Genomic DNA, 21,394 nt, shown 5'->3' with positions numbered 1-21,394 from the left:
CACTGCTCTATTGATGGAAAAGGAAATAGGACAGAACTAGAGTTCGCAGTCCAAAGACCCGGACATTGTGACTTGATTGCCCAAAGACCTTGACTAGGACAAGGCAGCTCTATCCAAAGTGCCCTGGGGAAGCTTTCAGCCACCATCTATCTCAACTGCTTATGGTCTAGAGCCAGGTACTGCAGCCCTTACTCAGGCAAGACTCCTGCTCATGTCAGCAAAGCCAGCCACAATGATCAGGAAACATTTATCCTGATTCACACCTTTCATTTCCTATTTCCTCAGTAAATTATAGGAGTGGTCTACTCTGAGCTGGGGTAATGGTGCGGATAAAACCTGTCCTTTGATGCAAGCCTGTTTACCTTCGTGAGAATCTCTTTAAAAAACGAAGCCAAACACATAAGGCATGCCACAAATTACCTTTAATAGCTGTTGCCTTTATATTGCTTGTTGCTTTAATTCTCTGAAGTCATGGTCTTGTGAACTTATAGAGACATTGTCCACTGTTAAGTGGACAGCTAATAGTAATACTAGTGTTTAAAGTCTCATGAAAAGTTAAATTAAAGCAGATTTTTGGATTTAAACTTTCCCTTAAATATCTTCATCCCAAAACCAGCAACATTGGATTGGTGCAGGAGAACCAGAAACAACCAGAATGGAAGCAAAAGTGAAATTTACTAATCTATTTACATTTTCCAGGCTGAGTGAAGGAATGAAAAAGTAAGACATTTTAAATGTTTTCATATTTAATGTTTGCAGTGTTGTTGTTGCTACATCAGTCCCAGGATATGAGAGAGACAAGGTGGGGAGGTAATCTCACATATTGGTGGAACTTCTGTTTGTGACAGTGACAAGCTTTCATGCTCTACAGAAAGTCAAGTCTGGGCCTCCAGCCCACTTATTAGTGAAACAGGTAAAGAATGCATATGTTGTATACACACACTTTTTGCACTTCTGGAGAACCTTTAGTACAAGAATATCAAGGTGATTTACAAGCAACAATGAATTTAGCCTCACAATGCACCTGTGAAGTAGATTTAAGTATTATTCTATCCATTTTATAGATGAGATTGAGTGACTTTCCAAAGTTTACCTCAGACTTCCTGTGCAGAACCAGGAAAAGAATCCAGGTGCCCTAGTTCCCATTCCCAAGCCCTAACCATAAGTCTATCCTTTCTCTCAGGAATTAATTTAACATTTAATCTACAGACAATGTGTCCCTTCAAGCACAGCACTGGAGTATTTCATTTTCCCTGGGTTAAAATTAGCAGGGAGGGAAAGAAAGTTAAGAGCAAGAGGAGCATACAAAAATAGATACTACAGCACGGTGGCCTTTCAAACAGTCAATTTACCAAACCTGTCATGCAAGTAAATTAAAAACCAGTCTTTTTACAAAACTCAGCCAGACAGTTCACCCTATTTACCCTGCCCTTTGGATGCTGAGCGCATTACAAATCTTGTCCAGTGTAACGAAAACCCTGTATACATTCATGGGCAAGTAAGACAGTCTTGTTGACAGGGGCTGAAGCATTTTAAACTAGTTAAAAGCTGCTCAATATCATGTAAGTAACAAATAGAATGAATTTATAAAAAAATTATCCAACTCTGGGTGCATGGGGAGCACGCGTAAACCCTATGGAATACAATAGGGACCATCAGTAGAAGAAGAATGCTTGAGATTCCTGATAGTCCAACAACCCCTTATCTCTAAGGTTATCCAGAAAAGAAGACGGAAATACCCGAGCCACGTGTAAAAGATGAACCCAGAGCGACAGTCATGGCAGAAGGTCACCGGGCAGCTGAAGGAACACACATAATGGACTGACAGACAGAACCCCTTCACACAACAGGACTTAAAGAGGGGAAACTTATGGGACTTAACACAGAGGCCATGCAAAGTGCACCCCGGGAGAGGCAGGGACGAGGAGCCTTGCCCGGAGGATTCAGATTCAGGATCCACGTAGCTATGAATCAAAGAACAGGTTCTAGGAGCCACCGAACGAGCCAGTTTTATAACGCAACGCCTTTCCACAGATCACCGGGTTAGCACCGGTCTCAATGACCCGATCCTGCCAACCCTCCCCCACAGTCTTGCCTACTTTCTATGGGGGGGGGGGCAGGATCGGGCCCTAACTCCTGGCCCCAGAGGGGTAGCTCGCTCCTGTGCCCCCCGCGGTCCCTGGGAAAGGCCAGTAAGGGTGCGAGGGAATCAGAGCTTGCCCCGGCACACACAGACCCAGCGCCCCCCGCCTCACCCCTGGCGGCCGCTGCCCCTCAGAGCTACGAGAGACGCCTCCCCCCCCCCCGCGCGGGGCTGGCCCCGGAGCCCGGCTCCCCGGGCCGGCTGCAGCGCGGATGGGCGCCTCGTCTCCCCCGGCGCTGGAAGCGGGCGCTCAGGCAGCGCCGCAGCGGGCTTCCCCCGCCCCGGCCGCCCTGCAGGGAGAGCGGCGCCGCGCTCACCTGTCTCAGCCACGCGCGCAGATGAGAGCCCCTGTTGCGCGCTGGGCGCCGGGCACCATGGGCGGGCGGGAGGCCCGGGGCAGGAGTAGCCGGCGCAAGCTCCGCTGCGCGCGGTCCTTGCTCTGCCTGCGGGTGTCGGTGCCTGAGTCCTGCGGAGCCTTCAGGGTCCTGCCCGCTCCCCGGGCGGCAGCTGCTTTTAACCCGCCCCATGCCCGCCTCCTCCCCTGAGCGCCTCAGCCCGGGGCCGGGGGCGGGCGGAGAGGACAGTCCCGATCCCCAGCGGATTTGCAGTGAAGACACAGCCCTACTCAACAAGCAGCCCGGGGCCCCTGGCCCATTGGTTTCAGTGTAATGGGGGCTGACCGACGGGGGGAGGAGCAGGATGGGGGGCTAAAGTTAGGGGAACTTCCCCTCCCTGGCTAGGAGTCGGGTTATTTTTCAAGTTAATTCTATCACTCCCCATTTGGCAGGTTTGATATCACCACTCCCCACAGAGAGGAAAACCTTGAAAATGCTGCAGCCCTTTTGCGAGTTGCTTCTCCAAGTTCAAACTCCCTGCATCAGGAAAAGAGCAGATTAGCCATTTGCTCCTTTCACCATAGGTTAAGCAATGACTGCTGCACCTCACTGGGCTCCCTTCCTGCCAGGACAGTGTCTAGCATTGCAGCCTGGATTAAGACAACCTTCTGCCAGACTATTCAAGGACAGGAAGGTTGAACTGGGGATGCTCAAAACTCAAAATACAGAAGGCAGGAAGTGCAGGTAGCTGGCCCAGTCCTCAAGTCCTTACTAGAGTCAATGGGAGTTTTAACTGAGTGCTAAACTCTCCTCTCAGGATGGAACACCAATCAAAATTTCTCCTCTACTTTCTTCATTGGGGGTGCCTTGGTATAACAGGAAAATCTGGCATGGGCTAAGGAATTCTGGTTTGGACTATCAAACCTCCCAAAGTGGATTTGCTACTGAAATTTATTTTTCTTTTATCTTAAATTACAAGGATTGAATTCCTCTTCCTCCAAATCTAAATATTGAAATTGGCAATTTTCTCAGCAAAAGGGATCCAGTCTTTCTCCCAGTGAAGCCAATAGGGATTTTGCCACTGGCAAAGGGAGAAGGCTCAGTCCTTGGTTTGCGAGGTTTTAGTCTGTTTTGGATGGGAAATGTATTGGGATTTTGAGGTTTACTGTGAAAGAAACTGAGATGTTATAGAAATAAATTGAGAAATTAAATGTTTCATCCCATGCAGAAACATCAGAGCAAGACTTTGGCTAACCCAGTTTTCAGTTCCCATCAAATTGCTGATGAAACACTTTATTTTTCATATCTATCGGAAACAAAATTCCCTGTCTTTGTACTTTGTACCTTGCACTTTTAGTTCTCTGTCAGACACATACGCTTCATGCAGTGGTTTCAAACCCTTTCCCCTTCCAAACAAAATGCACAATTGGATCTGTGCTGTGGCTAGCACAGTTCCCCCCGGCTTTAGATGAAGGATGTGTTCGTACTTGCCAGGAATACCAGCATAAGGGCCCAGATGATAACACCATCTAGCTAAATTCCTCTGCCCTTCATTTACAAGAATAACAAATAATCCCAGATAAATGTTCTACAGCAGCTAATAGAAGATAGCCAATATCAATCCATCAAGGAAAAAAAGGTGGGAATGCCTAGAATGAGCAATTTAATCACATACTAGGATAATTCTAAATTGTTATCAGTTGACGTCAATGGAGATTTTGCCATTCACTCCAGTGAGGTCAGGATCATGCCCACAGTTTTGTAACAGCAAACTGAACTAGACAAGAAGTAAATACCTGGGGCCTGATCCTTCTCCTAAACTCATTGAGAGTTCTATGTGTGTGGAGTGCCTGCAGGATCAGTCCCATACAATTCAAGCATATGTCACAAAAGGATGTATTTTCCTAACAGCCATGAACTTCTGATGCTGTAGCAACATGTCCTTGCTTTGGAAGAGATGAACCCATTTCCTAATGTAATAAAGGTTTAAAATGAAATCTGGAGCTTTCTTTACTTGCAGTATGGGTCATTGTGCAAATCACACCCTAGTCTCATTAACAGATCATAGCAATTTACACTAGTTCACTAATTCCACCCTCTCCATCAGCCCTTTTCATTCAAAGGTCAACAATACTGTGAACAATGGACACTTTTAGTTTTAGCTGAATTGGAGGATCTTGAGAAAGCAGGGCTGTTTAGGCTATGGGTAAGGCCCTACCAAATTCACAACCATGAAAAATGTGTCACGGGACTGTGAAATTTGGTCTGTCTGGTGAAATCTGGTCTCCCCCATGAAATCTGGCTATTGTAGGGGGGTTGCAGTATTGCCACCCTTACTTCTGCACTACTTTCAGAGCTGGACAGCCAGAGAGCGGCAGCTGCTGCTAGTCCCTGGCTCCAGCTGCTAGTCTCATCTGGGCTGGGGAGGGACAGGACTTCCTCTTCCCCTGCGTGGGCCACTCCCAAGGCCGGGTCAGACCCACCTCCGGGAACCTCCCTCCACCCCCTGCTGCAGGAAGCTCCGTGGCTGCTTGCTGGGAGCCCAGCTCTGAAGGCAGCGCCACCGCCAGCAGCAGCGCAGAAGTATGGGTGGCGATATACTATGACCCCCACACACACATACAATAGTTTTGCAACTACCCCATTTCCCCCTTATGGGTCAGGAGTCCCACGGTTACAAACAGTGAAATTTCAAATTTAAATATCTGAAACTGTGAAATTTAAGATTTTTAAAATCCTACGACTGTGAAATTTACCAAAATGGACTGTGAAGTTGGTAGGCCTCTAGCTATGGGCAAGTCTATACTTCAAAATTAAGTCTTCCTAAGTTACATTGACATACAGTCATGGTAGTAATTGAATCAGTTTTACATGTTCACATTTTGTTCCTTGTGTTGGTGGTTCACATCCTCACCAGGTGCACCTGCACTGATTTAACTGCCTGTGTGGGGCATTGTGGGATGGTTTCTAAAAGGCAGCAACAGTTAATGTAAATAGGGTGACCAGATAGCAAGTGTGAAAAATTGGGACAGGGGCTGATGGGTAATAGGTGCCTATATAAGACAAAGCCCCAAATACTGGGACTGTCTCTATAAAGTCAGGACATCAGGTCACCCTAGATGTAAGCAATGCAGTGTCTACACTGACACTGCATCGACCTCACTACATCAACTTAAGCGCTATGCCTCTCACGGAGGTGGAGTTATGTAAGTCGGTGTAATGAGTGAGTTACATTGGTGGGAGCTACATTTTAGTGTAGATGCTTATGGAGTTAGGTCAATGTAAGAAGCCTACGTCGACCTAACTCTGTAGTATAGACCAGGGCTAAGGTATGAGTTTAATTCAAATTTAGCAGCGTTAAATCGAATTAACCCTGCACCCGTCCATACAACGAAGCCATTTATTCTGAAATAAAGGGCTCTTAAAATTGATTTCTGTACTCCTCCCAGACGAGCAGAGTAGCGCCGAAATCAATATTGTCATTTCGAATTAGGGTTAGTGTGGCCGCAATTCGATGGTATTGGCCTCCGGGAGCTATCCCACAGTGTACCATTGTGACCGCTCTGGACAGCAATCTGAACTCGGATGCACTGGCCAGGTAGACAGGAAAAGCCCTGCGAACATTTGAATTTCATTTCCTGTTTGTCCAGCACAGGAGAACACAGGTGACCACAGAGAGCTCATCAGCACAGGTAACCATGCAGGCCGATAATCGAAAAAGAGCACCAGCATGGACCGTACGGGAGGTACTGGATCTGATCGCTATATGGGGAGAAGATTCAGTGCTAGCAGAACTTCGTTCAAAAAGACGAAATGCCAAAACTTTTGAAAAAATCTCCAAGGGCATGATGGAGAGAGGCCACAATAGGGACTCAGAGCAGTGCCGCGTGAAAGTCAAGGAGCTCAGACAAGCCTATCATAAAACAAAGGAGGCAAATGGTCGCTTCGGGTCAGGGCCGCAGACATGCTGCTTCTACGCTGAGCTGCATGCAATTCTGGGGGGGCCGCCACCACTACTCCACCTCTGACCATGGATTCCGAGGTGGGGGTAATCTCATCAGCCACACCTGAGGATTTTGTGGACGGGGAAGAGGAAGAGGAGGAGGAGGAGGAGGAGGACAAGCTTGCGGAGAGCACACAGCACTCCGTTCTCCCCAACAGCCAGGATCTTTTTCTTGGCCTGACTGAAGTACCCTCCCAAGCCAGTACCCAAAACCATGACACCATGGAAGGAACCTAAGGTGAGTTTACCTTTTAAAATATAAAACATGGTTTAAAGCAAGCGTTTTTTAATGATTAATTTGCCCTGAGGACTTGGGATGCATTCGCGGCCAGTACAGCTACTGGAAAAGTCTGTTAAAGTGTCTGGGGATGGAGCGGAAATCCTCCAGGGACATCTCCATGAAGCTCTCCTGGAGGTACTCCAAAAGCCTTTGCAGAAGGTTTCTGGGCAGTGCAGCCTTATTCCGTCCTCCATGGTAGGACACTTGATCACGCCATGCTAGTAGCAAGTAATCTGGTATCATTGCATGACAAAGCTTGGCAGCGTATGGTCCTGGTGTTTGCTGGCATTCAAGCAACATCCGTTCTTTATCTCGCTGTGTAATCCTCAGGAGAATGATATCTCTCATGGTAACCTGGTTGAAATACAGGAATTTAATTAAGGGGACAGAGGTGGCCCTTCCTACTGGGCTGTTTGCCTGTGACTGAAAAGAAATCCTTCCCTGTAGTAAGCCAAGCGTGGGGAGGGGGGGCATTGGCGCTAAGCTTTTCACGTGTGGCTAGCAGGGATCTTCCCTGATACCAGCCATGTGGTGGGGGGAGGGATAAAGCGATCATCCCAGAGAATTGGATGGTTGTGGCGGGGTTAGTTTGTTTTCTGCTGCTGAAGGTTGACAGGAAAACCGCAGCACTCAACAGGCTTTGCTTGGTATGTGGGAAAGGAGGACGCAGAAGCCGAAAGACAATGGCTTACCATGGTCGCATGCAAGCCGAATTCTGTTGCCCGGACCTGCGTCTGTGATCTCTAGCAGCAAAGCCACAGGCACTCAATATTAAGAGGCAAAATGCGACCTTGCACAGAAATCACATGTGCTACGTAATGTGAATAGTGTTGTTCACCATGAAAGAGTATAAGCATTGTTCTGTAAAATGTATCTTTTAAAAAAATTCTCCCTTTTTTTCCCTCCCTCCAGCAGTTGCAAATTTTTCAAGCCTCCCTCCTCCGTCCAAAAGGCTATCTCAGATAAGGCGTCGGAAAAAGAGGACGCGAGACGAGATGTTCTACAGCAGCTAATAGAAGATAGCCAATATCAATCCTTCCCTCCAATCCTCCTCCCAAATCCCACCCGGGCTACCTTGTCAGTTCTCTCCCTCTTTTTATAATCAATTAATAAAGAATACATGATTTTTAAATGATAGTGACTTTATTTCCTTTGAAAGCAAGCTGTGATCAAAGGGGGAAGGTGGGTTGCCTACAGAGAATGAGTCAATAAAGGGGGCGGATTTTCATCAAGGAGAAACAAACAGAACTTTCACACGGTAGCCTGGCCAGTCAAAGCTTCTCTGATGCGCCGCGCTTCCTGGTGTGCTCTTCTAATCGCCCTGGTGTCTGGCTGCGCGTAATCAGCAGCCAGGTGATTTGCCTCAGCCTCCCACCCTGCCATAAACGTCTCCCCCTTACTCTCACAGAGATTGTGGAGCACACAGCAAGCAGCAATAACAATGGGGATATTGGTTTGGCTGAGGTCTGAGCGAGTCAGTAAAGTGCGCCAGCGACCTTTTAAACGGCCAAATGCACATTCCACCACCATTCTGCACTTGCTCAGCCCGTAGTTGAACAGCTCCTGACTCCTGTCCAGGCTGTGTATGGCTTCATGAGCCATGGCATTAAGGGGTAGGCTGGGTCCCCAAGGATAACTATAGGCATTTCAACATCCCCAACGGTTATTTTCTAGTCTGGGAAGTAAGTCCCTTGCTGCAGCCGTTTAAACAGAGTAGTGTTCCTGAAGACGCGAGCGTCATGAACCCTTCCCGGCCAGCCCATGTTGATGTTGGTGAAACATTCCCAGTGATCCACCAGTGCTTGCAGCACCATTGAAAAGTAACCCTTGCGGTTTATGTACTGGGTACCCTGGTGCTCCGGTGCCAAGATAAGTATATGGGTTCCATCTATCGCCCCACCACAGTTAGGGAATCCCATTGCAGCAAAGCCATCCACTATGGCCTGCACATTTCCCAGAGTCACTACCTTTCGTAGCAGCAGCTCAATGATTGCTTTGACTACTTGCATGACAGCAGCCCCCACAGTAGATTTGCCCACTCCAAATTGATTCCTGATTGACCGGTAGCTGTCTGGCGTTGCAAGCTTCCACAGGGCTATCGCCACTCGCTTCTCAACCATGAGGGCTGCTCTCATCCTGGTATTCTGGCGCTTCAGGGCAGGGGAAAGCAAGTCACAAAGTTCCATGAAAGTGCCCTTACGCATGTGAAAGTTTCGCAGCCACTGGGAATCGTCCCACACCTGCAACACTATGCAGTCCCACCAGTCTGTGCTTGTTTCCCGGGCCCAAAATCGGCGTTCCACAGATAGAACCTGCCCCATCAACAACATGATCTCCAAAGCGCCGGGACCCGCGGTTTGAGAGAATTCTGTGTCCATGTCCATGTCCTCATCACTCTCGTCACCGCGCTGCTGTCGCCGCCTCCTCCTTGCCTCGTTTTTCTGGTCCTGGTTCAGCATAAACTGCACGATAATGCACGAGGTGTTTACAATGTTCATGACTGCTGTCTTGAGCTGAGCGGGCTCCATGCTTGCCGTGGTATGGTGTCTGCTGTGTTCATTCAGGAAAAAAGGCGTGAAACGGTTGTCTGCTGTTGCTTTCATGGAGGAAGGGGTGAGGCTGTACCCAGAACCACCTGCGACAATGTTTTTTGCCCCATCAGGCACTGGGATCTCAACCCAGAATTCCAATGGGCGGGGGAGACTGTGGGAACTATGGGATAGCTATGGGATAACTACCCACAGTGCAACGCTCCGGAAATCGACGCTAGCCCCGGTACATGGACGCACACTGCCGAATTAATGTGCTTAGTGTGGCCGCATACATTCGACTTTATACAATCTGTTTCCAAAATTCGAATTCTGTAAATTCGGATTAATCCCATAGTGTAGACATACCCTAAGTCTTCACCGCAAAAAAGTGATAGCTGTTCCTTGTTGAGACAACATATTGTTGTTTTCACTGCAAGGTAGGCTAGATGAAGTCAAACACGGGTGGGGATATAGAGCTGATCTCACCTATCTACCTTGTAGTAAACATGACAGTGCCTTGTCTTCACTAGAATTTTACAGCTACTTAGCTTTAATTATCTCACAGTAAAAACATCTTTTTTGGCAGTGAAGACAAAGCCTTTAGTCATATTCTAGGCTCAAAAAGTGACCAAGTGTTGGAGGTGCATCTGGGAAGCACTATGCATAGGGTAGGTGCAGGGCTGTAATTCTCCACTGCCTAGCACTTTTTGTCATAATTTACAGTGTCTACAAACTGCCTAGTGGGTGTAAAATGCTACCATTCTAATTTGGTAGCGCTTACACCTATTTTGCAGTTATATAAATGATTATTCAGGCTGCATATTGCCCAGACCTGAGGACGAGCTCTGTGTAAGCTAGACAGCTTGTCTCTCTCACCAACAGAAGCACCTACAGAAGTTGATCCAATAAAAGCTATTACCTCACCCATCTTGTCTCTGTAATATGCAGAGTGCATGACAGTTAAGAACTAGACCAAAGGAGGGCTGTGTAGTCCAGTCAGAAAATCTAACTCTAGCAAGTAGAAAGTTAACATAGAATTGCTGTGGAGATAGGTCTCAAATGCATACTTTTCTCTGAGAGACAAGGTGGGTGAGGGGATATCTTTTGACATGGCTAAAACTACACTTTCCTCTGACACATTTTATTAGGGGCACGCAAGGCTTTCATGTGGAGTTAATGCTATAAACTAACTGTTGAGTACAACACTATTAATATTGTCTGTTACATTGGTGAGTTATTTTTCTATATAACTGTTTAATTTTAATTAGCAACAGAAGGTCGTTTCTGCATAAGTATAATCTGATGGACTAGCTGGAAGGGTCTGGCATACAATGCTCACTGGGCTCTTCACACACACTCAGCAAATCACATCAAAGTATTAGGCCCAAAATTACACCCAAAGAGTCACTTCCTTTTCAGTATAATTACTTCAATGACAACATGCAGTATCATAAAGATCTCCTACGTAATGCATTATTAAAAGTCACCTGTTTATTACCCAATGCAGCTCAGACATTCTTATTCAAGCATCTATATTAATATGAGGAGTGCCCAATTTTTCTCAGCTGAAGTAGCCTCCCAGGCAATATGCCTGGAGGATTAGGATTGCACCTAATTTGAATAAAATAGAGCAGATTCCAGTCACTCTTATCTTAGACATGGGATTGTTCCCTCAGTGCTCCACCTACGACTGTGGTCAAATTGTAGAATTCCACAGTCTACACAAACACTATGTCTACACTAGGAAAAAAGGTATATTTTTGACACCTGTTAGCTAACATGTTACAGTCCTAGCGCAGACAGGGCAATTGTAGGTAAATTCAGAAGAAGTTTAAAGTTTATTTTGACCAGCTAACATGTTAAAATTACACCTTGCCCTGTCTACACTAGGATTTTAACAGGTTAGTTAACACATGTTAAAATATACCTTTTGTCCTAATGTAAATATGGCTATAAAGAGGTATAAGATATTCTCCTTTGGTTCATGCTGGGAAAAATAGGTCTCTAGGACTTGTCTGCATGGAAGAGTTGCACGTGTTTAATTAAACCAGTTTAAATTCATACATTAGGTTAAACTGATGCTCCTTTCCCATAGAGACAAGGCCTCAATCTTCTCCTTCTTACTAACCAGTCTGTGTATAGGAGTAAGAGATTATTTGGAGAGGAAAGAAGGGGAGCGCGACCACTCAGCCATGTGGAGGAGAGAATAAGGCCTGCTCTACACACAGCTTTGATATGTTGAATGGGGTCTAATTAATATTTTATTTACCAAAAGTTATATTGGTGCAACCCATAGTGTGGACATAGTTATACTGCTACAAAGGTGATTTATACTTAGTCTTGGATGGATTAGATTTTTATCAGTAGAAGTCAGTCAGTGTCAACTTCACTGTATACACACAAACCTGTAAAAAAATATTTCCATCAATAATAACTGAAGTTTACAGATAGGTGAAGTAAGAAAAATTCTTCTTGAGAACTTAGTTGAGTTTGATTTCAGGATATTTACGTTGTATTTTCTGACATGTGATATTCACAATTGACATTTTAATGGTTATAAAGCTTTAACTTTTTGAATTTCAATATCTACCACAATAAAATAATTAGTCTATAACACCCCCCTAACCTTCTACCATAATTTCCCAGAACTGTGAAAATTTAAAATAGATAAAAATTGAAAAAAAGCTTAATAAAGAGTATTATCTGTCAAAATTATAAAAAAATTAAAATTGAATTTATATTGTATTTATTATTCTCCTTCCTTTATACTGCTATGACTCTATCCACATTAGGGGGTTGTACTGCATTAACTCTACTGGTATATTTAAAGTGATACAACTTTTAAGCACAAAGTAGAGGAAAGAGGATTAGTAGACATGAGGGAAAGGGAATTTGTTGAAGGGAGGACTATGTTGAAAGGACAGGCACCCTCAAGAATAATCTCAGCTGGGCCCTCTGGGATAATGAGAAAATTCATTCTGAACTATGGTCATGACCAACATAGCCAAAGACATTTTTTACACAAGAGTGACACCTAAACATTCACCTCCTTCTCAATATAGTCACCTAGTAAGAGCTTGTAGTATTATAAACATTCCTTGTGTGTAATGCACAATTAAAAATCACTTGTTCGTTAATTACTGAGATTCACCTACTGTAACAGGTAGCTCTTAGTAACAGGTGATGAGAATGTGTAAACCGTTCTAAGATGTGGACGGAGTTAGGATTGCAATACTGTATCTCTCTGCAGATTTGAGAAGAGGTAGTCAGAAACCTGCAGACCTAAGTTGCTTTTTATCTACAGTCACCGGGTTACTCCTGATACTTACAGACACCAGGCAATTAAAAAACAATTTTAGTTGGCATCTAAGTAACTTGCTGTTTAATTAGTAAGATGTACAGGTTTTTCAGTGATTTGTCTTCATGATAACTACTATAATCTGATGTTGCTAGTTCTTAGAATGACCATCTCACTACCAGCTCAGTCTGCTCCAGGTGTTTATTTCTTTTCTCCCACAACATGACAATTAACCCTCTCCCCATAAACAGTAAGACATGCTCCCCACATGTTGAACACTGGCCAGGTAAACATAAAAGTAGGTTTCAGAGTAGCAGCCGCGTTAGTCTGTATCCGCAAAAACAACAGGAATATATGTGGCACCTTAGAGACTAACACATTTATTTGAGCATAAGCTTTCGTGAGCTACATCTGATGGAGTGGGCTGTAGCCCACGAAAGGTTATGCTCAAATAAATTTGTTAGTCTCTAACAAGTAAGGTGCCACAAGTACTCCTGTTCTTTTTATAAAAGTAGATTGTCCTTCTACATTAGGTGGTGCTGTGGTGTTCTCTCCTTAATGCTGTGGCTGTAGAATTGAAGTTGGTTCTAATTTAAACTTACATACCAGAAAATGAACTTATATTGCTTAAAATAGTCCAAATTTACACTGCTTTCTTTAAGGATCTTATATACATTGGTAAAGATAATTCCTACTTCTTTTGCCTTGTCTACCTAACTGTTATGACTATTTCTTTCTTATGTGTATTACTGATTTCTGTAGTATACCCTACTTGGTTGTCTATTTAGATTTTGCTGTGTTTTACACCTTTCTATCCTGATGTTCCTGGCTTCTGCTACCTTCTATTGTTTTTCATTCAAGATACCTCATATCTCTTCATGTCATTAATCACTGAACCTTTGAACCAAATTCTACCACCCTTACGCATGTTAAGAAGTACCTTACTTGTCAAATACTTCCACTGACTTCAGATGGGACTACTCACTGTGAAATTTCCTACTCAATGGGATTAAGGGTGGCAGAATCTGCCCATGTGTGGGAAGTGCAAGAAACTAATTTCTTACTTTCCCTTGGTTAATTGATTTTCTGCTAGCTTCTTTCACTGGTGTCTAGTCTTGCTTCCACATTGATTTTAAATACTCAAATCTGGGGACTGCACAATCTATCTGTCCTTCTTATACCATGCCTGTCACCATGCTGTCTGAGCCTCTCAGTCTCTTAGGCCACTTACTATGACTGATAGCTCTGGATACCAATTGTCAGCCTGCTCTGAAGGGTAGGACTTCCCAGCTGCAACTCCACCCTCAGATAGGCTGTTGACCTTATGATGCTGTTTACCAGTTTGGAAGGCTGATGGCCCCTTCCGAAACTAGTGAGGGAGGAGGGTTTATTATAAATGATTTCTTCAGACGTACTGCCAGTCTGGAACACCCTTCTCCTTTCCATGAGGAAATGAGGAGCAGCTGGAGCTGTCATCACTAATACAAGGTTGTCTTTGTGATATTTTGAATGAAGCAGCCAGCTGTAGCATTCATTTCTTTACTCTGTGGCAGCAAGCCAGTCTTCAAATGTACCCATGGAGGCTCCAAGCTACTGTAATTGGTTAATTGTTCCCCACTTTGATTTAACTGAGACATTGTTACCTGATTTAACTGACGGACTGCTGCCTCCCTGGACTGACTCGACTGACTGTCACTTTAATTCACTGTTCCCCTCCAAATTTGTTGCTAATCACTGCCCCACTATGTTTCTAACATTCCTATCTTGGTGCCTCTCCTCTATCATGCTGCTCCCTTCCCTTATCTCTCTCTATTCCACCAATATTCTCTGCTCTCTTTGTGGTGCTCTGCTTTGCCGCAACAGCTCTCTCCCCATCCATCCTCCAAGTACTCAGCACATCTCTACCTCTGTCTCATACTTGCCTCGTTCCAATCCTGCCTCTTCCCATAGCTCTCTCCATTTTCTACCATGTCCCACAGTAATCGGTCACATCAGCTTCCTTCCCTTCTCCTGTGCACTCTAGAACTCCCACTCCATCTTCAGCAAGCTGTCTTACAATTCACTCCCCCCATATCGAAACCTAGCTCTCCCCTCTGCTTTGGTGGCTGCCCTCCACTAGTGGTCTCCCCTCCTCTCTCACATTGCAGCAGCACCAGCCTGGTGCTTTCCTGTCCCTCCCGCTTCCAGCGCTTCTCTGCAGCCACTCTTTTGCCTCCTTCAAAGCACACCCCACCCAGCTTTTCTCTCCCCTTTCCCACTGTCTAGCTGTTAGCTACTATTCTCCAGGCTCCTCTTCTGATTTCAGCTCCTGGCTCCTCTTTCTTCCTTTCCTTCGTGTACTCCACTCATTCTTTGGGATTTCAGCTCCCATGTTAAAGATCCCTCCAACTCTGCTGCCGGCCAATTTTTCTCCTTAACTTACCCATTCAACCTGCAGCTCTGAAACAGCTCCACATCCAAGTCCATGCTTGGGCTTCTGACCTTTAGTTCACACCCCAAAATGCTCTCTGGATGACCCTTCCCGCACTGAATTTCCACTCTTTGGCCATTCCTTATCTCCCTCTGTGTTACCTACTCTCCCCTTCCACCTTCCTCCCACCCCATCTCATCTCCTACTTTTGTGAACTCCAAGACACAACATCTCTGACCATCCTGATTCTCTCCACCGCCTACCTTTCTCACTACTCTCCCTCTTCTCTGCTGAGCCCATGACCTCTGATTACAGCTCGACCCTCTTTCTCTTCTCCACTTGAACTCCTTTTCTTCTCCACTCTCTTAAGCCATATCTACACTGTAAATAAATGCATGTTGTTACAATAAGATACGTAACATGTTGTAAAGTCTGTCCTCTATGTAGCTGGTCAAGATGAATTCTAGGCTCCGTTCTATGGCTCACCTCAACCAGCTGCATCAAGATAAAAACAAACATCTTGCCCTGTCTACACTATTATTCTACAATGTGCTAGCAATCACTAGCTGTGTCTGTGTAAAACCACATCATTTCTTCTAGTGTGGACATGTCCATTTTATAATCCTATTGTTCCAACAATCCTGGTTCACACTTTATAGCCTCCTCTTGCTCCATGTTGCTAAGCAACTCTGGAGAAAGTCCAAGAGGCATTGGGACTTCTTGTAGTGCAAGTCTATTCTTACACAGAACCCTATATTGCTCAGAAGGTAGGCTGGTGACTGTCTTCTGTGACCCCTGGAGCTCTTTTAGAGTGTGTGGCTTCATTCCCGATTGCCTCTCCTTCATCTTTGATTCTCTTTAAGCCACTTCCCCCAGTGGTAGCTCTTTCTGCCCAGGATCTTAATTTTTTTCAAATTGAAAATTGACTAGCTGCCCTTTCATCTCCCCCTTCCTCTCATTCATTCCTTCATCTATTCTATTCCACCAGCTTCTGATTTGGAAGAACTCCTCCACCTGCTACAAAGCCCCAACTCCTCATCTTCCCCTCATCTGCCTCCGACACCTTCACCCACTCCCTTTCATCTGGCTTCTTCCCCACAGTCTTCAAACATACCATTGTCTCCCATCCTCATTAGCTAATGACAATACATGGTCCTTGTCCCTTTTATAATATCCCTTTTTGTATGCATAAGCAGTTATCTTCCCTCCCTGCTGTCTTAATTTCCCTTACACTGAGCATGCCCTGTCTTAGTCTTTCCTAAATCAGGATTTCCTAAATCTTTCCAATGTGGGACGTGTGCTCCTAAGTCACTTAGGCACTTTTGAAACTCCCACGCGTAGGCCTCATTTTTGCCAAACCTTTTATAATTCTTTTTTTCTCCTCTGAATTCTCTCCAATTTGTCTCTCTTTTTAAAAAATGTGGGGCCCGAACGTGAACACAGTTCTGTAATGGAGGCCACTCTGATGGTGAGTAAAGCAGAATAATGAACCTGTTTACGCCTAATTAATATGACCTATTATGCCAGCTGCCTGTTTGTGCCAGCATCAGTGTACCGACTCCACCCTGTCGTTTGTCATCCATTCTAACACCCAGTCTCTTTCCCATAGTCAGGCTCTGCCTCGACAGTATTTCCCCATTCTCAGGTGTTGCATAATATTCATGCCTATGTGTAGCACTTTGCATTTATCTTTATGGAACCTCACCTTATTGATTTCAGCCCATTTCTTCAATTTATTGGGATCATATGTTAGTCCTCTCCTTTGCAATCCCTCTCACTTCAGTAGTGTTCACAGATATAAGGCTTGATTCTTCACTCATTGAAGGCAAACTTTCATAGACTTTTGTGGGAATAAGATTGGGGCCCATATTTTTCACTCCATTCTCCAAGATACTAATGAAAATAGTGATTAACGCTGGTTCTAGAACTAGCCACTGCTAGACATGACTTGATTTCTTCTCCCAGTTTGATATTGTAGCATTTACATAGTGGTTGCCATTAAAAAGTCACCATTTGCCAACCGTTACTGCACTGTTACAGCTAAGACAGGGGTTCTCAATAGAGATTGCTTTGTTGACACCTCCTGTCCTAGGCTTGACTGTGTAGACAAGCTCCCTTCACACTTACATAACATCCCTGTTATAGGCAACAACAGCAATTGCTCCCACAGATAAGAAACACTGGAAAAGTATTTATGGCCTGCTAGCTCTATTGAGTGCAATAGGAGTTTTGATGTTTCTTTAAAATGTTAATGACACAGACCGCTTTTGTTGTTCATTTCAACTCCTCCTCCCCATGCTCCAGAGACCAGCATTGTACATGGATCACAGTGTGGGAACCTCTCATCTAAGGCCTTATAGATTTATTTCCTGAACTACCACATAAATCTGTGAGAGACAAGGTGGGTGAAGCTTTCAAGCTAACTAGAGCTTTTTGTTAGGTATAAACCCCACTTCACACCAATGTAATGCCTCTATATTAATAGTTTTCTCTAGTGTAATTAAATCAATTTAATTATACCAGTGCAGATATTCCTAATATAGACAATGCCACAGAAAGGTAGAATAAAAACTGCTAAATCAGGGAGCCTGTTACTTGATAACATGTTATAACAGTTGATCTTGCCAATGTAGATAGGATCATACTGTGTTATAATCATATTAACAAATTGTGTTTCAATTCTGAACATGATTAAGGTAAGACCAACTCATTTTATATCAAAGTTGGAGTCAATGTTCTAAAACATGATCCATCAATCCAAAAGCTTTGTCATCTCTGAGCCCAGCCCCTGTGAGCCGGGCACCCCCCAACCCAGAGCCCAGCTCCCCACCCAGCCCTGGGCAACAGCAGCCCCACCCCCAGGCAGCGACAGCCCATTGGCACCAACCATCACCATCACCCAGCAACAGCCCATTATGTAATTGCAAATATATACATACCATTAAAGCATTTAATATTTTTAAATAATGTATTTAGTGTATTTTCAAATAATTACAAATTAATTTTTGAATGTATTTCACTAGTTATTTTTTACATTTCCAAATATTTGTTACTATAGTATTGCAACTTTTTTTTTATGGAAGGGGCCCCCAAAATTGCTTTGCCCAAGGCCCCTGAATCCTCTGGGCAGCCCTGTATTACAGAATTGATCTATGCTGCATTCAGGCAATGTTCTACCTTTAGTTACTTGTTAATGAAGTTCTATGAAAAGTAAAGTAGGACTCTTCTGTTTTGCATATTTATGAATTTTGCTTATAAGGTTTTGAATGCAAGCTTTAAAAATACAACAAGCTAGAAGATTAATTTGCTCTGGGACAATGAAGATGTTTGAAGTGGACCCAAAACATATTAATTTAATTTTAAGAAATTAATTAAACCTGAAGATATGTTGTTTTAGCATAAACAAATACCAGCAAGGAAGAAATGACAATTTTTACCTCAACTTACTTAGGGGCCAGAGGATTATTATTAATACAAAAATGTAATAGACCAGACTCTCACCTAATTTAAATTGGCATGGTTCCATTGAGTTCAATGGAGCTTCGCTGATTTGCATGAGATGAGGATCTAAACCAGCATACTCAGTGCTAGTGACCTAACACTCACTTGTGTATTGGCCTAAGTTCAAGGGATATCATTGTTGTATAAAAGATTTAGAACCCAGATGTTCAAAAGGTAATTAAGTACCTAACTCCATTGAAATCAATGGGAGCTACATGCCTAAATACCTTTGAGGAGCTAGACCTAGGACCCTATGTAAAGGAGGAGTCCCATTCCCTTTAATGTGCACATAATGCACAGTGGGGCCTCTTGGGACTAAAATGAAGGGTGCTCTACCATTAGTGGCAGAATCCAGCTGGGAATCATGCCATGTAGCAATCGGTTGTACCCACATTTCTGGACAAGCCTGTGCCATGGGTTTATCCATGACATAGCATCTGATATATGTGAAGGGGGCAAAGAGCTTATAGAAGTTGCAGTAGAGGTTCTACTGAATCCATTTCCAAAGGGGGTGCCAAGTTCTAGTACCAACACTCCAGCTGCTGAACACAAAAGTGGCCTTAGCCAGGAGCCAAGCAACATAAATGCCAAGCAGTTCAGCAGTTCAGCACCCAGCTGGAAGTTGGCACCCAGGGCGACAGCCCTCCTTGCCCACTCCTAGAAATGGCCCTGGCTGCACATCTAAGGGAGGACCTCCACTTCCAGTCCCAAACCCCACCTGTGGCCCACAAACCACTCAATGCCAGCTGGCAATAGGCTTACCAGAATATCCTGATATGTACATTCTGCTTCCCCAAAAAATATCATGTGAGGTCTTCAATAAAAGCCAGGGTCACACTGATCATTAACATGGTTGTAAACTGTATGTACAGATAGTATGTAAGGAGTTATGTATGAAGTGAAAATATGATAATAAAGTCCGTATCAAGGCAGCGCTGATAAACAGGTTTCTGACAGACAAAAGATGTTTATTCACCTGTCTTTATCAGTCTGCATGCAATCAAGCATTATAAGCCATTTACATACAAAGTCAACAGGGGGATATGAAATCAACAGGGAGGCAGGACACTGGAGAATAAGCTCTGGGAGGTTATCCTCACTCTGAGGTACAGACAATGAAGTTTGGGGAAGGAGAATGCAAGGATACACTGGTTTATCCTGCAGCTAGGAAGTAATTGAGCAATGTGATTACACTGATGAAAATGAGATCATAACTTGCCCTGATTGGAAACTCTGCAAAGGACTTCTTTAGACAGAAGGTTAGTCTGTTAAAATCATAACGATTTCTAGACACTAAACTTATTTTATATGTAACCCTTCTGTTTCTATTATCCCTTCTCACTATATCTTGAATCTTTGATAATCAGTGTATTGCTATTTTCACTATAAATATATCTCAGTGCTCTGGTATTATACAAAGTGCTGATCCTGAGTTGAATCATTGTACATTGTTCCTTTGTGGATAGCAGACCTGTTATTATTGTGAGTGTTCAGTCGATAAGGACCTGGACTCCACGGGGGACATTTCAAAGGGGCTCAGGTGCTGGGGTATACCTGTTGTTAACTTGCAAGGCAAAGTAAAGGCTGGCATAGCCCAGAGGAGATTGTTTGGGTGGCTGACAGGCTGGTGATGTCAGGGAGCTAGCACCCAGCTAAGCACAAGTAATTCTCCTTCTTGCTGGAAACAAGAAGGGGGGGTACACAAGGTGATTCACAGTCCTGGGTACCCCAAGGAGCATCACACCATCACAGTGATCTAACGGTGGTGCTCGCCAGCAGACAATGGCTGTGGCCATATGTAGATCTTATTTACTGAGCTGCTCTCCAGTGCTTAACTTGTATCCTGTGCCTGTGTCAGAAGGATAAACTTCAGGTTTTTCAATGTATTTTTCCAAACACTTCCAATAGGCCTGAATCAGACAATATGGATAGTAAAGAAATGAAAAAAAATCAACCTATAGTCCATCATCTTAAACTGTAAAACCTAGTTATGGCTATAGTACATCAGAACACTGTCCTTGGAAAATTTAACATTGTAGAGACCCTCATAAGTATCACTCATTATGGGCTTGAAGCTGCATCCATTGAACAATCTAGTGTAGTGATACTCAGACATCAGCGGTTCATGAGCCAAATTAGCGATCAACATTACCCAAAAGAGCCACAGTAGTATTAATTAATTGTTTCATTTACTATAGTACTATATATTCATATTCAAACAGTATGATGGGGAAATATTTAATTTTATATATTATTCTCACAGCAAATAGGTTAATAACTTAGTGCAAGTTGCTACCTTAATTGGTTAATAACAGTAAAAGCATCCTGATTAGTTAATAACTTTAATATCATGTGCTGCAAAGAGCCGCATGAGAGACATTAAAGAGCCACTTGCAGCTCATGACTCTCAGCCTGAGTATCACTGATCTAGTGCAATACAGATAAATTTCAAAAACACTAATAATACTGATTGATGTCTTGACATTGCACCCCATAAGTCTTTATGCAAATATGCTTATGAATGTATATATGACATAACTGGAATATGTTTTAAATAGTCTTAGTAAGCCATTTGGTCAGCTTCTTGAGAAAGGAATGTGCAAGTCCACTGTGACGGGTTGGATCACAGAAACCCCCTGGGGGCTGCCAATTGATGTGCCAAGAATACTTCTGCCCCTGCTTTCCTGCCCTGGCAGCTTGGGACTTCAGTGCCCTGCCTGGTTTGAGCCAGACCTGCTAGCCTGCTGCAAACCCAGACCCAGGTCTGAACCACTTCCCCTAACAGCTGTAGACTTAATTGAAAGCAGCTTAAGAAATGTTCCTGTCTTTAACACTCAGATACCCAGCTCACAATGGGGTCCAAACCCCAAATAAAGCTTATATAGGGTAAACT

General features: G+C 44.0%; 1 protein-coding gene across 2 annotated transcripts in view; it reads right to left on the bottom strand.

Annotated features, from left to right (window-relative positions):
- Positions 1 to 21,394, bottom strand: part of LOC101934209 (gap junction beta-6 protein) — a 70,963-nt gene that overhangs the window by 15,212 nt on the left and 34,357 nt on the right. Inside the window, exon 1 of one of the 2 annotated variants that reach the window (XM_005312220.5) lies at positions 2,461 to 2,807. The exons of the other annotated variant lie outside the window; for it this stretch is intronic. The gene's annotated coding sequence lies outside the window, so the exon portion shown is untranslated. Of the gene's footprint in view, positions 1 to 2,460; positions 2,808 to 21,394 lie in introns of those variants that run through there. 2 annotated transcript variants of the gene reach the window in all.

This window comes from Chrysemys picta, chromosome 1, assembly GCF_011386835.1.
Source record: "Chrysemys picta bellii isolate R12L10 chromosome 1, ASM1138683v2, whole genome shotgun sequence".
Classification (NCBI taxonomy): Eukaryota; Metazoa; Chordata; order Testudines; family Emydidae; genus Chrysemys; species Chrysemys picta.
The sequence above is the reverse complement of the archived record's forward strand: the minus strand, read 5'-3'. Positions and strand labels throughout refer to the sequence as shown.